The sequence below is a fragment of the Solanum stenotomum genome, chromosome 5, assembly GCF_019186545.1.
Source record: "Solanum stenotomum isolate F172 chromosome 5, ASM1918654v1, whole genome shotgun sequence".
Classification (NCBI taxonomy): Eukaryota; Viridiplantae; Streptophyta; class Magnoliopsida; order Solanales; family Solanaceae; genus Solanum; species Solanum stenotomum.
Genome location: NC_064286.1, coordinates 8,956,584 through 8,965,931, shown reverse-complemented (window position 1 = coordinate 8,965,931; position 9,348 = coordinate 8,956,584). Strand labels below are relative to the sequence as shown.

Sequence of the window (9,348 nt, the reverse complement as noted above, 5' to 3'; positions counted from 1 at the left end):
TTTGTACCTCTTTCGCCTCTCCAAGGGGGTGGTAGGCCTTGGAAAATACTATATTGATGGTCACTCGCCACACATGTACTATGTCCCACTAAATATGATTTTTATGTAAGCATCATTATACATATCATTTCTTTAATATGCTATCTATCGGGTATGATTATGCATTTTTCCTATGATGTCCATCTATTGTAGCATTGCATTTCATCCCATATACTTAGTACATTCAAACGTACTAATGCATACTCTATGCCTACATGATGTCACCATGTAGGGACCGGAGCACCGCTTGACCATCCTCCTCCGCGTGGCTAATACGATTTTCTATAGAGGTTATTGGTGAGTCCTCCATTCCGGGGACGTTGCTTATGATGTTTTGCTATGTATAAGACTTTTCCTTTTTAGTTATGTTTTGACTATGAGGGTGGGCCCGGGAGTTTGTCTTGGCCCCCGCTAAGTACCCATGTTTAGAGGTGGTGTTGGACAAGTTGTGTATTATGCTTGAGCTTGACTCATCTATGGTATTTATGTATCATTCCCTTTTTTTTTTCTTGCTCCCTTAGTCTCGATTTCCCCTTGATTATGCTTATCACTTATGGTCATTTTAATTGCTTCCGCGACCAAGGATGTGTAATGATACACTATGAGGCTTGTTTGGGGTTCCTTTGGGTTCCCCATTCGCCGGTCACGTCTAGGCCCTAGGCTTGGGTCGTGACATGGCCGAAACCCAACCAAGTACTACCATGTGACAAGTCGAGGCCGATGAGGCCCGAACAACACCTAGCGTTCATAATCTAAAAGCAAAAAGAAATAAAATAACATATAGGCAAGGTCACTGGAAAAATAATACACGAAGGCCATCACAATACACATAATATATACATAAGGCCTACAAGGCCAAAAACATAAGAGGAACACAACTGACCGTCCAGCCGATAAAGCCAACCCAAACCCACAACTTGCCACTACAATCTACAAGCCTCTATGAGTAAGGTAGTAGACATAGGATCGGGTCAGGGCCCCGACCTACCCTTCAACACTATATATACACAAAACCAAAACTTGGTAACTCCGAAGGAACTGGAGCTTACCAACAAAGCTGAGCTCCAACCAACTAGCGAATGTCCGGATCTACCTATCGGTTAGTACCTGCAGGCATAAATGCAATGCCCTAGGCTTGGGGCATCAGTACAAAATAATGTACCTAATATGCAAGGCAATAAAATAGTAGAACAATATAACTAAATTGAGAAAATGAATTCCATGCCACCAATAAGTCGCAGCCAACCTCTCTGCTCATGATTTATTTCATACCACCACAACGGCAACAACTTACCAAGCTTCAAGTGTCCTGTACTCGGTTAACCATAACTCAATTCACCCCACATACGAGTATGAAATGAAATGCAATGCATTGTGGTGTAGGCGAACACCCCGCTCCATAGCCTGAAAGACAAGACAATAACTATGCATGTGGTGTAGGCGAACACCCCAATCTAAGCCTCAATGGCATGAATGCATGTTGTGTAGGCGTACACTGTGATCCCCAGCCTTAATGGCATGAATGCATATGGTGTAGGCGTACACCCCAGTCCCTAGCCTTAAAGGCATGAAACGTATGTCTAAGATAACTTCATGTCAATATCCAAAGTAATAACGACATAAATGAAGTAGAGCAAATATTAGACTTCATGGAAGCTCGTGGTGATTCTACTACTCACCATTCAGTTGATCTCGTCAAATAAGGGATTGTTTCAATAACTATTTATTACCAACAACCATAAACATATAGCATTTATATAGGTAAGAGCTACCACACATTAGATTGTTTCAATAACTATTTATTACCAACAACCATAAACATATAGCATTTCTATAGGTAAGAGCTACCACACATTAGAATTTCCCATTAGTAATTTATGTTGAGGATAGAAAGGAAACAAATGATATTGCATACAAATAGTTGTAGTACTACATTGTTTTGTTCTTTATTCAATTTGAAGGAAACTCATAAAAAGTTAGTTTCCATTTATTCCACTGACTTAACACATCATATATGTACTCCAAATATCGTAATATAACCACAACGCAACAATCAATTCGGACATCACAAGAATCTGATCATTTTGATAATATATACAACCTCTCCAGTCTCTTAACTTAACTCCAAATCAATATTAACCGAATATGAGTTTAAAAAGAAATAACGTGCGACAATATTTATAGACATCTAACAACCAACTCTTCGATAGCACGCTAGCATAAAAATCACCAATCTTAAAGAATCATGCCAAAAGGAAAGGAAAAAAAACCTTCACATACCTAGAATCCAAGCTTGAAAGACTTGAGTAGATAATCAACTTTATTTTTATTCTTAAAATAAAACGCTCCAGATATTTTCCTATGAAATCTACTTTAATTTCCAACGTGAACAGAGGCTTTTGGAACTCTTTTTTTCTTCTGTTTTTTTCTCCATATTCCAGTACTCTTAGAGATAAATATAAACAACCAATATTGCAAGATAAGTGCAAACTTTTGATCTTAATTCTTTATTATTAAAAACGAATTGAATAATAGGTGTAAGTCTTAAATGAGAACAAACTTTGTGCACTCCTCCAACATTTCCACGTGGAAGTGATGTACCAATATAACATTATTCTTATCCCGCTAAGTATACACTCGAATATTTTGTAGGTTCCTGATAAAATATATATAACTTTTTACATATATTACAATTAGTCAAAAAAAAATATTTTAAATAAAGCCCACCTTATATAATAGTAATTTCTTGACATAAGTATACTTTTTTTGTATCTCTGTTAATAAAACTTAATAATTTACAGAACATTTGTAAAACAAATACATTCACAATAATATCGTCACTAACCCAATTTTTTTCCATAAGCAGTTAAATCATTTTATTGAAGGAACTAAAGATTATATATTTATTGAATTCCCATTCAAATCCAACATTCCTAGATCACGTCCGACGTTATAAATAAAATTCTAAAATTTAAGCTCGTAAGCCTTTTTTACCGAACAAAGGACGACCTTAAACGTATGAGGTGTTACAGTATAAGTTAACAATTATACAAAATTAAATATAGAAATTATTTAACATACAAATCAATCCATGCCATATTCAAATTGATATAAGTCAAATACGAATATTATTCAAATATACGTGTTTGTTATCTTAAAATATTCAATAAATTGTATACAAACTATATAATATACAATACGTTTAGAAACATATACAAATACATAAATATAAAAAAATAAACTTAATCTGCAAATCTACACTAATTATATACATATACAATTACTATGCACAAACCACTATGAATTTTCATCATAGTCATGAAGTACTCATAATCGAACTTACAAGTCAATCAACTACTTCATATACAATGTTAATACGTTTAAATCAATATTTCGTTATTAATTCATAACTATGCAATTCAAACTGGTATAGTAAAATACAATACGTTCAATTTGAAATAGAAATTGATTTGGATATAGACGATTAGAAGGGAGAATCTGATTTTTTTTTTAATTTTGAATTTTGATTTTGTTGAGAGATTTTACTTCAAGAAGAAGAAAACTTATCTGGTAAGGTATTCTAATTAGATTCAATAACCTTTAATTAAGGGATCGTTTTCCACAATTATACCATAAATTGCCACATATTTAGTTAACTAAATTTAAACATCAGTTTGTATAATAACTAAATTTAAACATCATTTTGTATAATTGATTAAAAACAATCGAAATATACTAATGAAATTCATTTTAGCTATTTAAACTATAGCTTTGTTGCATAAATGGGCAAACTCTAGTTAAGGAAGCCTATTATGTTTCATACAGTAGCTATTTATGAAATTTTTCCTAAAACCTTTGTGCCGCTAAGGCTCAATTCCCTTAAACTTAAGCCCATTCGGTCTCGACTCGTCCCATCCTCTTATCAGTCATATCTAGCACAATAGAACTTTGAAAAAATTAGTTAACTAGTCAAAATCTCTAACATAATTATTAAAAATATCTACACTTTAAAATAATTATTAAAAATGTCAATATGTCAATATTTTAGTACAAAAAGTGTATCATATGTTAGTTCCTAATTTATCTCACACTAACTAAGCCCACGTTTAAGTCATCACGTTTTCTCTCATATTTAAAAAAAAACAATAAAAATCTCTCTCTCATCTAATTCCATCTTCCAGTTGTTCTTCAATTTTTAATCTCCCGTTTCTCTCTTATCAAAATGTGCCGATTCTTTTTCCAAAAATTGGAAAAAAAAATATCCCAAAATACATTCACAACAATCCCATTGATTCAGGTATGTATCTTTTTGCGATTGAGAAAAGTCATAAATTCCCCCTCCAACATGTATCAAAAAGTCAGTTACACGCTTCAACTATTATGACGACCTATTACACACCTATTCTTGTTCAAAGTGTAATTAATACCACCCCAAAACTAATGTGGAAATAAAATTTAAAATAAATATAAATTAGGCGCATTTAAGTTGAAAATAAAGTTGAAATTTTTTTTTTTCAACCCCCACCCCCCTGTTTTCTCCTTTTTCATGTTCCTCTTCTCTTACTTTCCTTCAGAATTTTTCTTATTCATTTTTTTCTTAGCACAGTTTTACAATTTGTTATTCAATTTTTTTTTATCACATTTTACAATTTTTCACTCAATTTCATCGTTATACCTAGAAAAAGTAATCTTTTAATTCAAATTTCATAATGATTCTAGAAATTCGAGACTTTGGTCTCCTAATTTTTTCACTTTCTCCTTCAATTTTTTGTACAAAGCACAAAGCTTACTGAAACGCCATGGATCTGAAATGGGTCGAAGCACAAAACAATTTGCACTAGAAACACCATGGATCTGAAAAACATGTTTTGTACTCAAGCTGAATGGGAAAGCTCATTGAAATAAAGCTCATGGATCTTAAATATGTCATAGCTTGAAGCATCATGGATCTGAAAAATGAAGATCATTGAAACGTCATTAGATCCATGGTTGAAGCTTTGAGCTCGCCGAAACACTTGCAACAGAAACTGAAAGCAAAAAAATCGAAAAGGGGTAAGGTATAGGGGTTTGATTCAGTGTTTTTCAATGATTGATTTGGAGTTTTGGGTGGCTGTTTGTGGTGGCTAAGGTAGTTGTTTGGTGGTTGTTCTTTGTCGGAGATGGGTTGGTTGTTGGGAAAAGAGGAGGGGATGACGTTATGGAGGTAGGTTTGTCGTGGTGATGGGTTGACTGTTCTTCGCCAGAGAGGACAAAGAGAATTGTGATATAAATTCAAATGAATAAAATTCTAGTAAGATTAGAGATAAAAGTGGATAGGATTTAGATTGGAAGAAGATATCATTATTAGAGAATTTTAATAATTAGTTAGGGATTAATTAGTGTAAAATAGAGTTAATAAAAGAAAATTTAATTAATAAAGAAAAGAAAAAAATTTATAATTTCTAACGTTGTGTTGACGTGACGCTGATGTGGTACTGATGGCCGCGAGTGTAATACACCACATACTGTGAGAGTGGTGGTATGCGTCTCAAGGTGGTATTAAATACACTTTTAAATAGTAAGGGTGTGTAATAAGTCATCATAATAGTTAAAGCGTGAAACTGACTTTTCGGTACAAGTTTGAGAGGGGGATTTATGCCTTTTCCCTTTTGCGATTTTAAGGTATTTTACCGATTGTATTTGTTTAAATCTTTCAAAATATTTGTTTGTTTAGTTGCTTATTAAATTCTCCAATTTTGATTAGGGTTTTAGACAAGGAAAACCTCAAAGATTCCTCTCTAATAGCGGACTCACAGAGGATTACAAGAGTATCCCATTTAATCAACAATTTTGTAGCGATTCTTTTGGTCTATGTATTAATCAATGACTAGCGGATAATGTAGGCTCGACGGCTAAAATGGCAGAAGAGAGAAGATCTAAACATATATATACATAACCCTATCCGCATGCAAAACCTTCCTCAAGTACAGAAGATTTCGAAAAACGTGTTGAATACCAAGTTGAGGAAGAACAATTTCTCATGAGTTTGTTTTGTATTTATAGTTTTTTCAGAATTTTAATTTGTATCCTTTCTCAATTTGTAATCAAACCAGTATGTATGCTATTAATATTTGTATTCATTCAAAATCTCATGTTGCATAGTTTATGAATCTTGTATTTATTCCTAATTTGTTTTCATTCCAAAGGTATACCAACTAGTTATGTATTTTATTTATAGGAAGAACAATTTTCTATTTGTTTGTTTTGTTTTTATAGTTTTTATTTTCTTCATATACTCTTATCCTTTTTCAATTTGTATTCAAACGAGTATGTATGCTATTAATACTTGTATTCATTCAAAATCTCATGTTACATAGTTTATGAATCTTTAATTTGTTCCTAATTTATATTCATTCCAAAGGTATGCCAACTAGTTATACATTTTATTTAAGAATGATTGTAACAAGTATTCACTTATTCCTTTTCAGTTTTATATTTCGTTCTCACTTTTCCATAATATTATTATTTTTATTTTATATATCATTATAAAAAATACAACATAAAAACTCAAATGAATACAAATACAAATAATATACATATTGGAATGAATACGACTTAAGAAAGGATACAAGATTCTGAAGAAAAAAATACATGAATACAAATATGCTTCTTAAATAACTACAAATTCATTTGACATACCTATTGGAATGAATACAAACTAATAAAGAAATACAAGTTTATTTATACAAAATACAACATGAAAACTAGAATGAATACAGATACAAATAATATACATATTGAAATGAATAGAATTTGAGAAAGGATACCAAATTCTGGAAAAAATAAATAAATACACTGTGAGAAAGGTATGTCAAATAATAGATAAAACTATCGGTGTTCAAATTTGTAAAGATTCAAATTTAGCAGCTAAAACTATAAGGTATTATCATAGAGTTTCATAACAATAATTAGTTTTGAAAGACAAGACCAAATAATGGCACATGAGAGACGTTTTTACTAAAAATAAAACAATCACAATTTGAACAAGGAAGAGAATTTGGAGTTTTAGGAAGAAGGAAGAGAATCACCTATTTTGGGTCTCATAATCTTTTGCAACGAAAGTAATGAGTATTTTCAGCAACTTTACCTAATTTGAAATATTCTCTCCCTTGATTTTTTCTAATTTGTTATTTCTTAGTTATATTAATTTAGTTAAATAAAGAAAAAAAAATTACTTTAAACAGCCCCATAACAAACTAAAATATTGACATTTAAAATAAATATTAAAAGTATGACTAAGGGGTCCTATTAAATGCTAAAATATTGTTGTTTTGAAATTTTTCCTAAGAACTTTTGTGCCCTAAGGCCCAATTTCCTTAAATTTAAGTCCATCCCGGCTCATCCCGTCCCGTCCCGTCCCCTCACGAGTCATACCTAGTATAATAGAACTTTCGGGCCTCTACTTCACTTAAATTTAAGCTTGCTCCGTCTCGTCTCGTCCCGTCTCGTTCCGTCCTCTTACCAACCATACCTAGTACATAGAATTTTGGGAAAATTAGCAAGCTAGTCACAATCCCTAACATAATTATTAAAAAGATCTACACTTTAAAATAATTATTAAAAATGTCAATATTTTAGAAAATAAATTGTACCATAATATAACTAATCTTCTTTCCTTTTATTTCTCAAATCAGGCCCACATTGAACCCCTTTTTTTACCCCATTATACGGTAATTTTTTTTTTAAAAAAAAAATACCTCATTACCCACTTATCCCTCTTTCTAGGTTTTACCCCAAATTACTCCTTTCTCTCTCTTCCCCTTTTCACCATTGTTATCTCTTTTACTTGTTCAAGAAAATCAACTCTTAGAATTCTACATTTTTATTCAAGAAATCTGGCAATTAATTCAAAAGATTGTTCATCCATTGATAAAGGTAAATTTGAAATCAACAAGTATTTTGTGAGATTTCTTGTGATTTTGTATTCATATTCACAAAGTATTTTGTATTTAGGATTTTTCGTCTTTTAAAAATATTATTCGATTTTTTTATGAGTTTGTTTTCATATTCACCAAGTATTCTATGAGATTTCCCTCTTTTATGTATTTCACATTTTTCATCTTTTATACACTATTATTCAACTTTTTTGTGATTTTGTTTTGATATTTGAGATTTGGTAGATTGTAGTAATCTACATTGACATTCATACATCATATATTGTTTGATTTTTCATACATTCATATTTAATAATTTTGAATTTTGCTTATAGGGTTACTAATGCACAAATGAATACGGATTCAGATTTGAATTTGATGAACAAAAAATTGGAAAAGAGGAACATAGCAGACGAAGAAAATAAAAAGAAGTCAAAGAAGAAAATTGCAAAAATTGTATTCATATTAATTTTTGTTTATCAGTTGTTTTTCTTGTACTCAGCATTTGTATTTTTTAGGGAAAATGCATAAGTACCCCCCAGCCTATGCCCGAAATCCCAGAGACACACCTAACCTTTACTAAGGTCCTATTACCCCCCCGAACTTATTTTTTTATTAATTTTTTACCACCTTTTGGCCTACGTGGCAATATAAATCAGATAGGCTGAAAGAGTTGTTCAACACGCGCTGGGCCCACTTTTTCAACTTTCTAAAAAGTATAAGCTATCAGTTCAAAATAACTTTTACACTTCCCAAAAATTCAAAAAAGCTATCACTTTTTCAACTTTCCCAAAAGTAAAACTATCACTTTAAGTCGGGGTAATTTGCAACTTAAACTGGCTATCCACAACGATAGTCTGTTTTACCCTTGTTGCTTTCGATTGGAGGCTGCAAGGAATAGATTACACTAACACGTGTACAGAGATCTACAGATCAACACAGAGATAGGAGATGATGGATCCTGCTCTCCTTTTGGTTCTTGGACTCACTTTCCACTTCTCTACAAGAACTTTCTTTATATTTGTGCAGCTCGTAATCACCGTGGCTACTCCAGCAGCGGTGATACCAGGGCAATAGACCATGTGGCTAGTTTCCAACAAGGTACACCTATTAGCAATATAACTTAACCCTACATCTGTTATTTGACGACAGTGAGACAACACAATATCCCTCAGCAAGGGACATCCTTCACCTAGCTCCATACACAACTTATTCAACTCGGATTTTGTCATAACCCTAATATTTATACATAAAAATTGTGAAAGAAATTTAAAATCAGAACTAACAATCGAAATAAAAAGGTGTAAATATAAAGAATATATTAAAATTTTACTTTACCTTTTCGAAGCAAGAAGAAATTTAACTTGAATGATAATGATAATGGAGGTTTTTTTTT

General features: G+C 31.9%; 1 protein-coding gene across 5 annotated transcripts in view; it reads left to right on the top strand.

Annotated features, from left to right (window-relative positions):
• Positions 1 to 9,348, top strand: part of LOC125864477 (actin-depolymerizing factor 10-like) — a 616,735-nt gene that overhangs the window by 122,601 nt on the left and 484,786 nt on the right. The window lies entirely within an intron of this gene.